This window comes from Berghia stephanieae, chromosome 5, assembly GCF_034508935.2.
Source record: "Berghia stephanieae isolate SIO BIC M18660-M18661 chromosome 5, UCSD_Bste_1.3, whole genome shotgun sequence".
NCBI lineage: Eukaryota > Metazoa > Mollusca > Gastropoda > Nudibranchia > Aeolidiidae > Berghia > Berghia stephanieae.
The window spans coordinates 71,098,628-71,113,627 of record NC_088364.1 but is presented as its reverse complement, the minus strand read 5'-3'; the positions used below and the strand labels follow the sequence as shown (position 1 = coordinate 71,113,627).

The following is a 15,000-nucleotide window of genomic DNA, read 5'->3' as shown; positions in this document are numbered from 1 at the left end:
TAAAGAGTTGAGCGCTTTGCAAAGACTCAAACATGTGCCCCTCAGAGCGGTACTCGAACCCTAGACCTTCTGATCCGAAGGCGATTGTCATACTACAAGACCACATCATGGGATAAACTAAATCCCCGAAACGTTGATTGAACCCACCTGGTATCGACTGATTTTACTTTGCTCTTTAACCCTCTCCATACCAACTATAGGATAATCGTCACGTTCGTTACGATACAGCCAACATTTTTCTTATTCAAATTTCTCTTGTACATCATGAAATTTAAAGAAAATGAACAGTAGAGCATGCCTTGCTTGTTATCGCTATCTAGAACTTACTGCTATTGAGTGATAAAAAAAATATATTTTTGTGTTAGTTGGGTGTGGATTTTTGGTGAAAATCCTGAAAATGGCTGGTAAGGGGAGAGTTAATTCCCGATGAATCGATTATTAGAAGTCTTTTTGTAAAGACATGTAAAGCGCTTTGAGCACGTTTAGTGGATATTGCGCTATATAAAAGCTCATTTTTTAAAAAAAATACATAAAGACACTTCTTCAAGAATAGAATTACTATTTTTAAAAAGGATTGAGTGTGGCTATGTGGTCTAGAGGTGTGACACTCGCTTTTGGATCGGAAGGTCCTGGGTTCGAGCCTCGCTCGGTGCATAGTTGAGTCCTTGGAAAAGGCTCTTTACTCACATATCCTCTCACCGTACTCAGGTGTAAAATGAGTACCTGGCCGTTAACCTCGTTGTCTCTGTCCGAAAAGATTGTAATATCGCCTAAAAGGCGTCATGTCCCGTTCTACATGTTAATAAGTGTTGCTGTTGGTCAGGGACCTCTTGTAAAGCACATTGAGCACGTTTAGTGGATATTGCGCTATATAAAATCTCAATCATTACTTTGAAACTAAAAAAATCAGTTACACAAGGTATGCATCCAGTCCTCCGTATGACTAGTTCCACACTTCGAATGAGATTGGAACCAGTAGTTTGACATCACACTATTGCTCCCTATTGTCAATAAGGAAATGCAACATAAAACAGAATATTTTCTCGCCAATTTTTTAAACCTATACTTCACGATGAATAATGCAATCTTCGATTTTCCCCCCTTTAAATCAAACGAGCTGTCAATAGGGATTAGATATCGCTGAATACAATATTTTGTATATAAACTAATTTCTTTTTAGAACATTTTGACCTGGAGTTTGTCGGCGACATCTTTGAACAAGGTCTCAGTTTAGAAAATATATAATATAAGTGTTTACTTACTTATATCATACATATTTAATTTAGGCTCTTTTAAATAGCTGAAAAATCTAAAGGTATGTGTATGTGTGTGTGTGTGTATATATATATATATATATATATATATATATATATATATATATATATATATATATATATATATATATTATTTTAATATTTACCACAATGCTGGTATTAAATATTAAATATTAAATTAGTAAATATTAAAGTATTAATTCGCTCCATTGCTACATGTCGAGCAGTATTCGTACCATATTTGTATCCAACACGATTCAATATATATATATATATATATATATATATATATATATATATATAATATATATATATGATAAAGGACAATATGTGGATACTATCAATATTTGTATTGGCAAGAAATATGCTTAAGCTCGCAAATTTCCTGCTTCACAGTATTTATTTAATTTTATCTAAATTTAACCGAATAATTTGACAACAGCAATCTATATTTACAGAAACGTGCAGACACCAAAATGGACGAGTCCTTCTTCGATTATTCTTTATTTTTAAGTATAAATACAACTTCTTACATTGTAAAAGAGCCAATTGTCGTAACAATTTCGTAACATTTTAACTCACTCAACCCTAGAGATTTTTGCTACTTTTCATAATTGGAAAAAAAAAATGTCTTTAAAATGAGCAATTACTCGTACATAGACAATTATATTCCACTACCATTAATATGAAAAAAATAAAAACATTAGCTTTGATAATACGCCTATAATTTGTCTCAGGAAAAGTGTTATAAATAGGCATGGGGTAAAGAAAGTATTGGACTGAAACCCTCAGGGCAGAAGATCAAGGGGAAGGCCACGAGGAACATGGAGAAGAATTAAAGAAGCTGATATACAGAGAAGTGGTAAGACCTGGAATGAGATAAAAAAAAAGTTAGCCCAGGATAGAGAAGGATGGTAACTGTTTGTCTGTGGCCTATACCCTGACCCAGGGTGAAAAAGGCAATGATGATGATAATGAAAAGTAACCCGGGTATTCTGAGTAATCTACGGATATAGCCGGTGTTAGGGTTGAATGAGTTATTTGTTCATTCGATTTTACTGGTCTTATTATGTCTCGTTCTACATGTTACGTGTTGCTGTTGTGTCATGGACCCCTTGTATGTAAAGCGCTTTGAGCACGTTTAATGGATATTGCTCTATATAAAAACTCTAGTTTTTATTCATCCCGGCATAATACCGTTATGACACGGTGGGTCACGTATGTGACATTTTTTTTAATTTTTTTTTTATTTTTATTTTTTTTTTTTTTGCTATTTAAGAAATTAAACTATTCAATTTCTCCTCTTATACAACAAATAGATAACAATAAACGAAATTGAATGGAAGGTTTAATTTGACACACGAAAACAGATAATTTGGGCTCTTCGTGTTTCCCCGTTATCAACAAAACACGATGAATGAAACACAATAGACGAATGTGAGATGCTTTGTCCATTCACCTCAATAACGTTTCATTCCTCGCGTTTTGTTGATAAAGAGGAAACCCAACAAGTTCGCATTATCTGATTTATTAATTTTTTTTATAAAATTGAAAATTCGATTCAATTTCTTATGTTGAGAGAGAGAGAGAGAGAGAGAGAGAGAGAGAGAGAGAGAGAGAGAGAATAAGTAGGAGTGAAATATCTGTTCAATGTTATAGTTATCATATAACGTTATAACAAGTGTAACTAAATGACAAATTGCCATATTTATGGACAATCAAGATCTATTATTATTAGTATTGTTATTATTATTATTATTATTATTATTATTATTATTATTATTATCATTATCATTATTATTATTATAATTATTATTATTATTTATTATTATTATAATTATATTATTATTATTATTATTATTATTATTATTTCTTCAAGTTTCGAGCAGCAGCATTTTCATTATAATACTATCTATAAAACAACAACAAAATTAACCCCCAACTCCTATAATATTTTAGGCTGTAAATCAAATATTTAGCTTCTAGTTCGACCCAACATATTACCGCTGTAAAGCGATGGGTCACATATTTTTTTGATATTACAATCTGCTGTTATTTCCCGTTGTCGAGACCTGATATAGAAGGAACGACATTTACGTCACTCAGCTCTTTGTTATTGTTTTTAGAGAGTCATTTTTGTGATAAGTTCTCACTAAATTCTATCAATCAGACTATAGACGTTCAAGGTTACACAGTTTTGTGTGTTGCTACGTTATATCCGACTGGCGGGTGTTGTGATTATGTTACCTAAACGCATGCCATAATTACAATACATTTTATTCTAATCTACTTCAGGCACTTTGCCCTATTTTCTTTAGAAATCTATCTGCTATTTAAAAAAAAAAACACGTATACACATAGATACAAATAAAGACCCCCCCCCCCCCCACAAGCAAACACACACACACACACACATACACACATGTTGTATTTACACGCACTCTCATAAACATAAAAGCACAGCCAGTTAAAGGGCTGTGCCCCTCAAAATTATGTGAAAGATTTGAATCATTCTGGCGCATCCAGAAGACGATGAAGAAGAAGAAGGCTGAGAGAGAGAGAGAGAGAGAGAGAGAGAGAGAGAGAGAGAGGGGGGGGGAGGGAAGGAGGGAGGGAGAGAGAGGGAGAGAGAGAGAGAGAAAGAGAGAGAGGTAAGAGAGATGGGGGAAGAGAGATAGAAATAGAGGGAGAGGGAGGGAGAGAGAGGGGGGGGGGGAAGAGAGATGGGAGCGAGAGAAAGAAAGAAAGAAAGAAGAAAAGACAGAGAGAGAGATAGAGAGAGAGAGGAAGAGAGAAAGAGAGAGAGGGAGAGGGAGGTAGAGAGCGAAAGAAAGAAAGAAGAGAGAGAGGGAGAGAGAGAGAGAGAGAGAGAGAGAGAGATTAATAGATAGATAGATAGATAGATAGATTAGATAGATTACACAGTTAGTATAGATAGATAATTAGATTTAGCACTACTTTGTTAAGTATTTACCCAATGTTGTCGAGTCGTACTACGATACGATATATGGAGGAGAGAGAGAGAGATTCTCTCCCCTTGAGCCAAAAAGGGTTAGCTGACACGATAAACAAGGCGGGGGATGACGGGAGAAACAAATAGTGGAAAGGGATAACTAGCGCCGATTATTGATCGAGTTTGCACTGTCTCGTCAGATCCCTGTGTCCCCCCGCCTCTGTGTTTTCTTATTATCACCAGCAATGATAAAATACCGGGGTGAGGATGTATGTAATTTATAATAATTGTGAGGGTCATTTCCCTATCTTAACCAGTGAACTGGGGTGAGGATGTATGTAATTTATAATAATCGTGAAGGTCATTTTCTATCTTAACCAGTGAACTGTGCAGTTATGTGGTCTTGTGTGTGGTATGACACTCGCTTTCGGATCGGAAGGTCCTGGGTTCGAGTTCGAGTCTCGCTCGGCGCATAGGTAGTTGATTCCTTGGGAAAGATTCTTTACCCACATTCTCTCACCGTACTCAGGTGTAAAATGAGTACCTGAACCTTAACAGCGTTGTCTTTGTCCGAAAAAAGAATTGGAATATCCCTAACAGGCGTCATGTCTCGTTCTACATGTTAATTGTTGCTGTTGGCCAGGAACCCCTTGTAAATCGCTTTGAGCACGTTTAGTGGACATTACGCTATATAAAATCTCGAGTTTAAGTTTAACTGCCGCCGGGCTCTGGAAAAACGCGTATTTAAAAATTACTCAAAGTCCCAGGTTTGAGAGTTTTTGCCAAGATGAGGGTCATTTAAATCGATCGATATTTAAAGGACGAGTTTCCTGGCCAAATTTTCAAATACGTTTCTTTCCAGAGTAAGGCAGATAAACTGGTTAAAACCAAAAATAGCCCGATTGGATTCAGTAGTCTGATGTCACGCCGCCCGGCAACGGCGGCCATCTTGGTTCTAAACAAAGAAAATCATTACTTTTTATTCTTCATGCTGGCTAGAACTTTTCATATGCCTTGTGATCAGAATGTGTAAAAGTCAAAACATGATCAAATTTATGGGTTATTTTCCCTCTGGATACGCTTTTATGCTCCCCAGGGAAATATTTCATACGGCGTCCGCCATTGATCCGATAGTTTAGAGCCAGTGTTACTAAGTTACCATACGTCATTAGAAAGGAAGTGACGTTACGAGTATTAAGCGGAACCAATTCGTCTATCTAATTAACATTGATTCTGGGTCTGGCATGTTAACTATTGATAAATATCGTCTCTGTGTTTGTGTTGTGGTGTCTAATTATAGATAGAATGAAGTTGACGTCACTCGAGTCTTTATTATTGTTTTTTGCCATCCACGTTTATGAGTAATTCTCACTAAACTGTATTAACCAGACTATAGATAGAATGAAGTTGACGTCACTCGAGTCTTTATTATTGTTTTTTGCCATCCACGTTTATGAGTAATTCTCACTAAACTGTATTAACCAGACTATAGATAGAATGAAGTTGACGTCAATCAAGTCCTTATTATTGTTTTTTTGCCATCCACGTTTGTCATGGTCTCAAGTGAGTAAAGAGCTACTCGACTATGCATAAAGATATATGTAGAATGAGGCCCCAGAATTTACTAGTTACTATAAATGAAAAACAATTAACGATTTGTTTACAATGAAATAAAATAATGATGAAATTTAATTAAAAGAGATAAACAGTGATCGTGGTAGTTACAAATAGAGATATGAATACTTTACGTAACTTATGATAATATATCAGGTTCATAAGTTTACGTTTCCAGGCAGTTGATGGGCTTGGATGATCTATTCCTCTGATAACAGGATTGGACTCGTAAAATTCCACTTCCAGGCAATTGGTAAGGGGTTATAGTGTAGTACAGCGGGCTTGGGTTTGATCCTTGAAGATTATACAATCAAAGTTAAAAGCTCCGGCGTCTTAATGGTGTAGATATAATATCTACAAAGTCCCAAAAGATAAAAATCTTCCAGTATATATATAGGAATAGAGTGACTGGCCGTCCGGCATAGATTGTGGAGAGAAAGTGAGTGTCGAATGTTAGACCTATCAGCTTTTATAATAAGTGGCTACGTGACAGAATGTCGAACGAAAAGTATTCACTAATTAGAAATTAATTCGAGGGAAGGCTATAAAAGGAAAGACGATCTAATATTAGAAGGTAAAGTTTATCTAAGCCTACCGAAATATAACTGGAGTGAGATGAATTCAGTTCTTAATAAAATAAAATTTAATAAGATAATTGTGAACAATCTTTACTGTGACACCCCCCACCCACGTTTAAAATATACTCTTTAACCATTATGGGAAAGATAGATTTTACAAACGGAAGTAAATTTACTATCATGATACTCTAGCATTAATCCATTGTTATGATTTGTGCTACAATTAAATTATTTATTAACTAGACATGGAAATGTTTATATTAACGTAGGTATATGAATGGGTGACAATAACAATGAAAGATTGTGATTACAAATCATTGTGATAAACAATATGATGGCAATGTGATTACAAATCATTGTGATAAACAATAATGATGGCAATGAAGCATGATTAAAGTCGATGATATGAAGGTAATTTACTAAATGAAATGAATGAAAATGTAAATGAAATATTGACATTTCAATTATTAATCATAAATGAGTGAAAATTCATAACAATAATAGATAAAGAGAAGATTTCCCAAATCATGAATGGGTATGGTATACATATCCAAACAATACTCAATGTTACATTAAGTTGGGTCTTCATGTTTACAAATAAAATTATCGAAATTGTGCGTTCTGATTTGGCATAGTTTGCGAGGTAACTAACAGTATGCATGGGAGGTTAAGTTATACCCTTCTCATGTGTTTATACTAATCGAGAAAGTAGGTCGGCGTGAATATTTTCACAGCCTGGTATGTGAGAGATACTGAAAGTGTAATTTTGCAAAAATAGACTCCACCTTAGTACTCTACTATTATTCATTTTGTTATTTCTTATGTACGTGAGTGGTTTATGGTCCGTTTCGACCACAAACTCTTTTAGCAGTAGATATCTGCTGAATGTCTTTAAAGCAAAGACGATGGCCAGTCCTTCACGCTCTATTACAGAGTATCGTGATTCTCTGTCCAATAATTTTCTGCTTGCATATAAGCAAGGCATTAGAGTTCCCTCATGTTCCTGTAATAGTACACCTGCGATGCCCTTATCAGACGCGTCAGTTCTTACAACAAATTCTTTTGATATGTCGGGTAATTTAAGAATTGGTTCTGAACAGAGTAATGCCTTTAATTGGTTAAAGCTATTCTGACACGCTTCTGTCCAAACAATTTTGTTCGGTGACCCATTCTTTGTCAGATTTGTTAGCGGTGTCGCAATGTGCGCGAAGTTGTAAATGTATTTCCTGTAAAAATTTAGGAGCTCAAGTACTTTGCGTACTTCTTTTTTTGTCTTAGGTGGTTGCAATTGTGCGATTTTTGTTTGTTTTTCTGTCTCGGGTGTCGGTATGATTAATCCTGCATTTGAAGCTTCGATATTAGTAAACATAGGTTGCGACACTGTGTCTCTATCAAAATATTTTTTTAGCATATTTGCATGGAATGTCTTTGTTGTGTTGTTGATTTTAATCTCGTAATTAACATTAGATTTTACTGCTGTTATTTTGAATGGTCCTTTCCATGTAGCTAAAAGTTTACTCGAGTCATCGGGTAAGAGTATTAGTACTTTGTCACCAATCTCAAATTTTCTTGACTTGCTTTTTCTATCGGAGTATTCCTTGTATTTCTCTGCTTTTTTAGTGACGGATTCCTGTGCTAGCTTACACGTGTCCTCTATTCTGTCTTTCAGGTTTCTTACATATTCGTAAGCAAACATAATTTCGTTATTGTCCTCCTCATTCCCTTTACAAATGTCGGCTACTATATTGATCGGGCCGCGAGGTGATCGTCCATACATCAACTCAAATGGGGAGTAGCCTGTAGATTCTTGGGGTATTTCTCTATATGCAAATAGGATTGCTGGTAAGTATCTGTCCCAATCATCTGGTTTTTCTGCTGACACTTTTCTTAACATATTCTTTAGAGTGCCATTAAATCTTTCACAAAGACCATTTGCTTGGGGGTGGTAGGGAGTTGTGAATGAGTGTTGGATTCCCATGAGTTTCATGGTTTCATGCATCATATGTGATGTAAATTGGGGTCCATTGTCCGACAGTATCTCATTTGGTATGCCTATTCTAGTAAAAATTGTCATCAATGCTTCAGCTATGTGATCCGATGTAGTTGATTTCAATGCTATCGCTTCTGGCCACCTGGTTGCGTAATCGACTAGTGTTAGTATGTGTGTATGGTTTCTATCTGATTTTGTTAAAGGGCCTATAATGTCAATTGCAACTTTTTGAAAAACTTTTTCAATAACTGGGGTTGTCTCTAATGGCAATCTCGGTATTCTGCCTTTTGCGACTCTTCTTTGGCATGTGTCACAAGATTTCACATATTCTCGGACGTCTTTAGTAATTCCAGGCCATGTGAAATTCTCGGATATTCTCTTCAATGTGGAAGAGCTCCCAAGATGTCCAGAAGTTATTGAATCGTGCGCTATTCCAAGGATTTTGTTTCTGTAAATACTCGGCGTGACCAGTTGTTTAGCTATTTTGTTTCTTTTCCTATGTAACCTGAACAGAATATCTTTTTCAATGATGTATTCAACTTTTGATTTCGTCCCTTTGTTTGCGATATTGAAATATGAAGTTAAAGTCGGGTCCTTTTTCTGTTCTTCAATGAACGTGTTCCTGTCAAATTGTTGTGGTTCAAGAGAAATAGTCATTGGCTTCTCTGTTGTCTTAGTCATCTTTCTTGTTTCTGCTAGACAAGCTGTTTCTTGGGTTAATGACCATTCTTTTACATCTGTTGGGTTGTCTTTAAGACCTTTTATATTGCCAACAATAACATCAGCGACGGGGTTGGGAAGTATACAGCATTCCACTATTCCTGTATAGTATGGGGTTTCTATGTACACGTTAGCTGTTTCAAAGGTTTCGACTGTGCCACTGAATGTGATGCATTGTACCGTTTTTCCAGTTTTGTCTTCGTCATTGATCAAAGATGCTTTTATTCCTACTGTACTGCATCCTGTGTCTCTCAATATTTTGCAATCAGTTCCATTAGCTTTGCCTTCACAAAAAAATAGCGATCCTGATTTGTGAGTTTGTGTTAAAAGTGACATACCTTTCACGCAATACACATTTATATTTTCTCCTGACATTATTCGTGTCTGATTATTTACACTGGTTTGGAGTGATGCATTTGCAGTTTCTTTTGGATATCCCACGATTTTGTAACATTTGTCTGCTGTGTGGCCTTTCATTCCACAATATTGACATTTAATTATAGGTTTGTTGGTTTTCTTATACTCAGTATTATTGTCAGTGCTATTTCTTGTTTTGTTTTGATAGGATCGGCTATGGTCTCTATTGAACTGTTTGTTCCATGGTTTGTTACTATGATCATCCTGTTTCACTTGCGTGTTCCGAGTGATTGATCGGCTCGTTCTATTTGAGTACTGAACTTTAGGTGTACCTGGACTCTGAGCAGCAGCAGCGTAGTATGGTTCCTTCAATGTTCTGCTAAGGGGTGTCAATGGATGTGCGCTGTTAAAGTTTTCTGCGTAGATTTTTAATTTGTCCAAGTTTTCTGGCTTTCTCTCTTTAAAGAATGCGACTAAATCTGGGTTGCAAGCTTGATAGATTCGATTCTTCAGCGTGAGATAGTAAAGGCCTGCAAAGTCGTCTTGTTTTACGTTTGCCAACTCAAGCCACCGATTTAGAAATTGAGTAATTCGGTTCACGAATGTATTAAAGTCTTCTCCACTTTCCGGTTTTGCAGTGTGAAACCTTTCCTGGTAACCATCTTCCGTTAATCTAAATCTTTTTAGTAGAGCGTCTTTAATTTTACCATAATCATCTGCATCTTCAGTTGTTAAGGTATAGAAAACTTTTAGCGGTTCTCCAGATAAGCAGTTAATCAAGGCTGTGGCCCATTTGCTTTCTGGCCAACGATAACCTTTAGCCTGAACTTCGAATCGGTGTAAGAAGGATTCTAAACAGTCTGATCGTTCATCGTATGTTGGCATGCGTGGAAGTTTCATGAAAAATTCATCACTATTATTATGTTTTTTTTCATGACCGGTTTTTGTTTTTTCAATTTCCAGCATCATTTGGGTCCTTTTGGTTTCTTCTTCTGCTAAAGCTATTTGTCTTTTTAGTTCCCTTTCTTGGACTCTTTCTTCTCGTTCTTCTCTACGTATTCTTTCTTCGTGTTCTTTTTCTTCTCTACGAATTCTTTCTTCATTTTCTTCTCTACGAATTCTTTCTTCATTTTCTTCTCTACGAATTCTTTCTTCATTTTCTTCTCTACGAATTCTTTCTTCATTTTCTTCTCTACGAATTCTTTCTTCATTTTCTTCTCTACGAATTCTTTCTTCATTTTCTTCTCTACGAATTCTTTCTTCATTTTCTTCTCTACGAATTCTTTCTTCATGTTCTTTTTCTTCTTTTACTTTCTCTTCGCACCATGAAAATATTCTTTCCTGGGTATTTCTAAGTCCTTTGCGAGACTTAAGTATCTTTTATATGCTTCCATGTTGTAATAAATTAGTTACGATGTTTTATATATATTATATTGACAGGATACTGTTACTGACTGTTTTATTTATTTACACTTACTGGAATGAACTGTTCTATTTTTAGAAATCTCTCTCTCTTATTTCAACTTATTATGTATGTTGAATTTGATGCCTTTTATCGTTATATCTTATAAAGCAATGTGTCAATACAATGCGGAGTTATTATGACTTGTGTCAATAACAATGTGTCAATCGCGTGTACTCTACACTATGTTACTACGAAAAATGTATCACCAATGTGTGTGACTCGTCGTTAGTTTGTGTACAATTATTCGCAATGACGCTAATATACTAGAGTGTGATAACAATAATAGGATGCCAAAATAATCCCAAGTTATCTATCACTAAATATAACACGACGGCTAGTAGACTCCTTTTATTATTATTTAGTTTTTAAAGACTCACTTTTCAGAACATAATATATAAGTGGTTTTCGGTAACAGTAATATGCCAAAAATGCATTTAAAACAAATCACTATGCAAAACTAATCACGATGTCTATAGTTACTATGTGATGCCCAACTCATGTAAAAGAGAATAATGAAGGATATATCTACCAACTCAGTTCGTGGCTGGGACCTCTCTCTTGTTCAATGGTTGTTCAACAATTGTAATTAGGCATTGAAGAGTGTTTAACAGTGATGTCTGAAATACAAAACAATAAAATATCGTAAGATTTACAATAGTTACAAAATGTGTTCACAACACTGAGTGATTGGATGACAGGTGAATGAATCGTTATGGAATGTAAACATATTGAAAACAATTCATGAATGAGGCAAACAACAAAATGAAATGAGTGATATAATAACAAAGTGGACAAGGAATGAATGAATGAATGAAAAACTGAGTGAATAGATGAATGAATGAATGGATAATGTATGAATGAAAGAATGAAGGGAGGAATAAATGTATGAATGATTGGATAAATGAGTGAATAAACGGATGAATGGATGAATGGATGAATGAATGAATGAATGAATAAATAAATGAATGAACAATGAATGAATGAATAATTAATAAATGAATGAAGGAATGAATCAATAAAATGCTATTCAATTTGAATGAAAGAATGAATGGATAAATTGCTATTCCATTTAAATGAAGAAATGAAAAAGAAAAAAAATTAATCCTGTAAATAGGGAGTTCAATTAAAATATGATCAAGTGGGGCAATTAAGAGTTTTACAATTTAAACTTTAAAGTTAGATGAAATAGATATAAGTAACTAAATAAATTCAATTCTTTATATGTGTCCCCTCCAAAATGTCATGGTCTCAAGTGAGTAAAGAGCTACTCGACTATGCATAAAGATATATGTAGAATGAGGCCCCAGAATTTACTAGTTACTATAAATGAAAAACAATTAACGATTTGTTTACAATGAAATAAAATAATGATGAAATTTAATTAAAAGAGATAAACAGTGATCGTGGTAGTTACAAATAGAGATATGAATACTTTACGTAACTTATGATAATATATCAGGTTCATAAGTTTACGTTTCCAGGCAGTTGATGGGCTTGGATGATCTATTCCTCTGATAACAGGATTGGACTCGTAAAATTCCACTTCCAGGCAATTGGTAAGGGGTTATAGTGTAGTACAGCGGGCTTGGGTTTGATCCTTGAAGATTATACAATCAAAGTTAAAAGCTCCGGCGTCTTAATGGTGTAGATATAATATCTACAAAGTCCCAAAAGATAAAAATCTTCCAGTATATATATATAGGAATAGAGTGACTGGCCGTCCGGCATAGATTGTGGAGAGAAAGTGAGTGTCGAATGTTAGACCTATCAGCTTTTATAATAAGTGGCTACGTGACAGAATGTCGAACGAAAAGTATTCACTAATTAGAAATTAATTCGAGGGAAGGCTATAAAAGGAAAGACGATCTAATATTAGAAGGTAAAGTTTATCTAAGCCTACCGAAATATAACTGGAGTGAGATGAATTCAGTTCTTAATAAAATAAAATTTAATAAGATAATTGTGAACAATCTTTACTGTGACAACGTTTATGAGTAATTCTCACTAAACTGTATTAACCAGACTATAGATAGAATGAAGTTGACGTCAATTGAGTCTTTATTATTGTTTTTTGCCATCCACGTTTATGAGTAATTCTCACTAAACTGTATTAACCAGACTATAGATAGAATGAAGTTGACGTCAATCGAGTCCTTATTATTGTTTTTTGCCATCCACGTTTATGAGTAATTCTCACTAAACTGTATTAACCAGGCTATATAAACGTTCGTGGTTGCGCATAGTTTTGTCTGTTGGTCCGTTATACTTCCGGATGGAAATATTGTGAGCTTCTTAGCAAACGCATACTATCTATCTATTGTTCGATTCGAAGACGAACTCGAAGACAAAGACAGACTACTCATGTGACAATGCATTTGCTTACCCGATTCACTCCCTTGAAAAGCCGTGACGTCACACCTTCAACTTTTCTGGTTCCACAATTCTTGGATGTGTATATGTAACAATCCCTTCGAAGGACTGACAATAATAAATATGTTCCACATTAAATTAAAATTGAGCTTTCTATAGCGCTATATCCACGAAATGTGGATTTAGGATTGACTTGACTTGACTTAGATGCCTTTCGCGTCTCGACCGAAAGATCGGGTCGCCTTGGCTGTTTCCAGTATTTCCTGTGTGAGGTGTCTCCAATATTGCCGGTCCTCTGCTAGGGTTCTCAGATTTTCAAGGTCCCCTGCCGTTATGAGACTAATGCTTTGTCCAAGTGTTGTGATGTTTTTGTTTAGGATCACGGGGAGTGTTGTGATCGGTCTTCCTCTGAAAAGGTTCCCGTGTTTTTGGAAGTATCCCGACATGGCTTGGTTTGCTGGTATGTTTTTGTCCCTGCGTAGTATGTGACCGAAAAGTTGCCATCGTTGTTGTAAAATGTCAAGGGAGATTGGTCTTTCTTTTGTGATCTTATAGAGTGATTCATTTGAGATCTTTTTGGGGTATTTGATGTCCAGTACCCTTCTTAGCTGTGTGCGATGGAAGGCATCCAGATGTTCTTCTTCGGATTTTGTCAACGCCCAAGTGCCGCAGTTATACAGAAGTACCGGTTTTACAAGAGCATGGTACAGTTTCAGTTTGGTTTTTCTCTTTATTTTGTCACCTCTAATCCATACATTGGTGAGTTTACTGAGTGCGGCGTTTGATAGCTGTTTTCTTCTTTGTACATCCTCGGTGTCTCCAATTAGTGAGCCGACTTTCTTTGTTCTTTTCCATTCCTCTTTGTTCCTCGATATTGTTGTAAATTCGGTTTTATTGGCATTGACTTGGAGGTTATATTTCATGAGGGTATTTTGTATGATGTCTATATTTGCTGGTGTTGGTCCAATAAAATCGACATCATCTGCATAGGCGATTTCTCTAGGGATTGCGTTCTCAATATGAGTCGTTGGTTTTGGAATGACTTTTCGAACTTCTTTCAGAGCGTGTTCTAAGTATATTGTGAACAGAATCGGGCTCAGACTATCTCCTTGGGGGGTCCCGATGTTACTTTCGAACTGCGTCTGTTTTGTGGCCCCGTATATCCTTGGTTGTATCTTTGTGTTGCTGAGGAGAAATCGGATTATTCGGAGCTCGTCTTCGTCTACTATTTCTGTTAATATCTCCAAAAGTTTTCCTCTGTCGATCGTATCAAAGGCTGCGGACATATCGATTCCGGATATTGTTATGGATATGTTTTCTTTGAGTGCCTTTGCTGCCAACCATTTATGTGTCCATACAACGTCCGATGTGCTTCGGTCTTGGCGAAACCCGCTTTGGCTATGTGATAGATAATTTTCTATTTTCGGTCTAATTCTGTTGAGGACAATAGTTGACAGTGTTTTTCTTATGGTATTCAGTAATGTTATTGGGCGCAGGTTGTTTACGGGTCCTTTCGTTTTTCCTGGTTTTTGTATTGTAATTAGGACACCGCTGTTTATGTCCCAGTCTTTGTGTGTTGAGAATGTTTTGTTCATTATGTTTGCAATGCTCAGATCCAGGGAGAGGGTACCGCATTTCAGCAATTCAGCGGGAATTTCATCTTCGCCTGGGGATCTGTT

General features: G+C 35.7%; 1 protein-coding gene across 3 annotated transcripts in view; it reads left to right on the top strand.

The window, feature by feature from the left end:
- Positions 1-15,000, top strand: part of LOC144973562 (uncharacterized) — a 105,733-nt gene that overhangs the window by 7,305 nt on the left and 83,428 nt on the right. The window contains exon 1 of one of the 3 annotated variants that reach the window (XM_078916172.1): positions 4,484-4,553. The exons of the other annotated variants lie outside the window; for them this stretch is intronic. The gene's annotated coding sequence lies outside the window, so the exon portion shown is untranslated. Of the gene's footprint in view, positions 1-4,483; positions 4,554-15,000 lie in introns of those variants that run through there. 3 annotated transcript variants of the gene reach the window in all.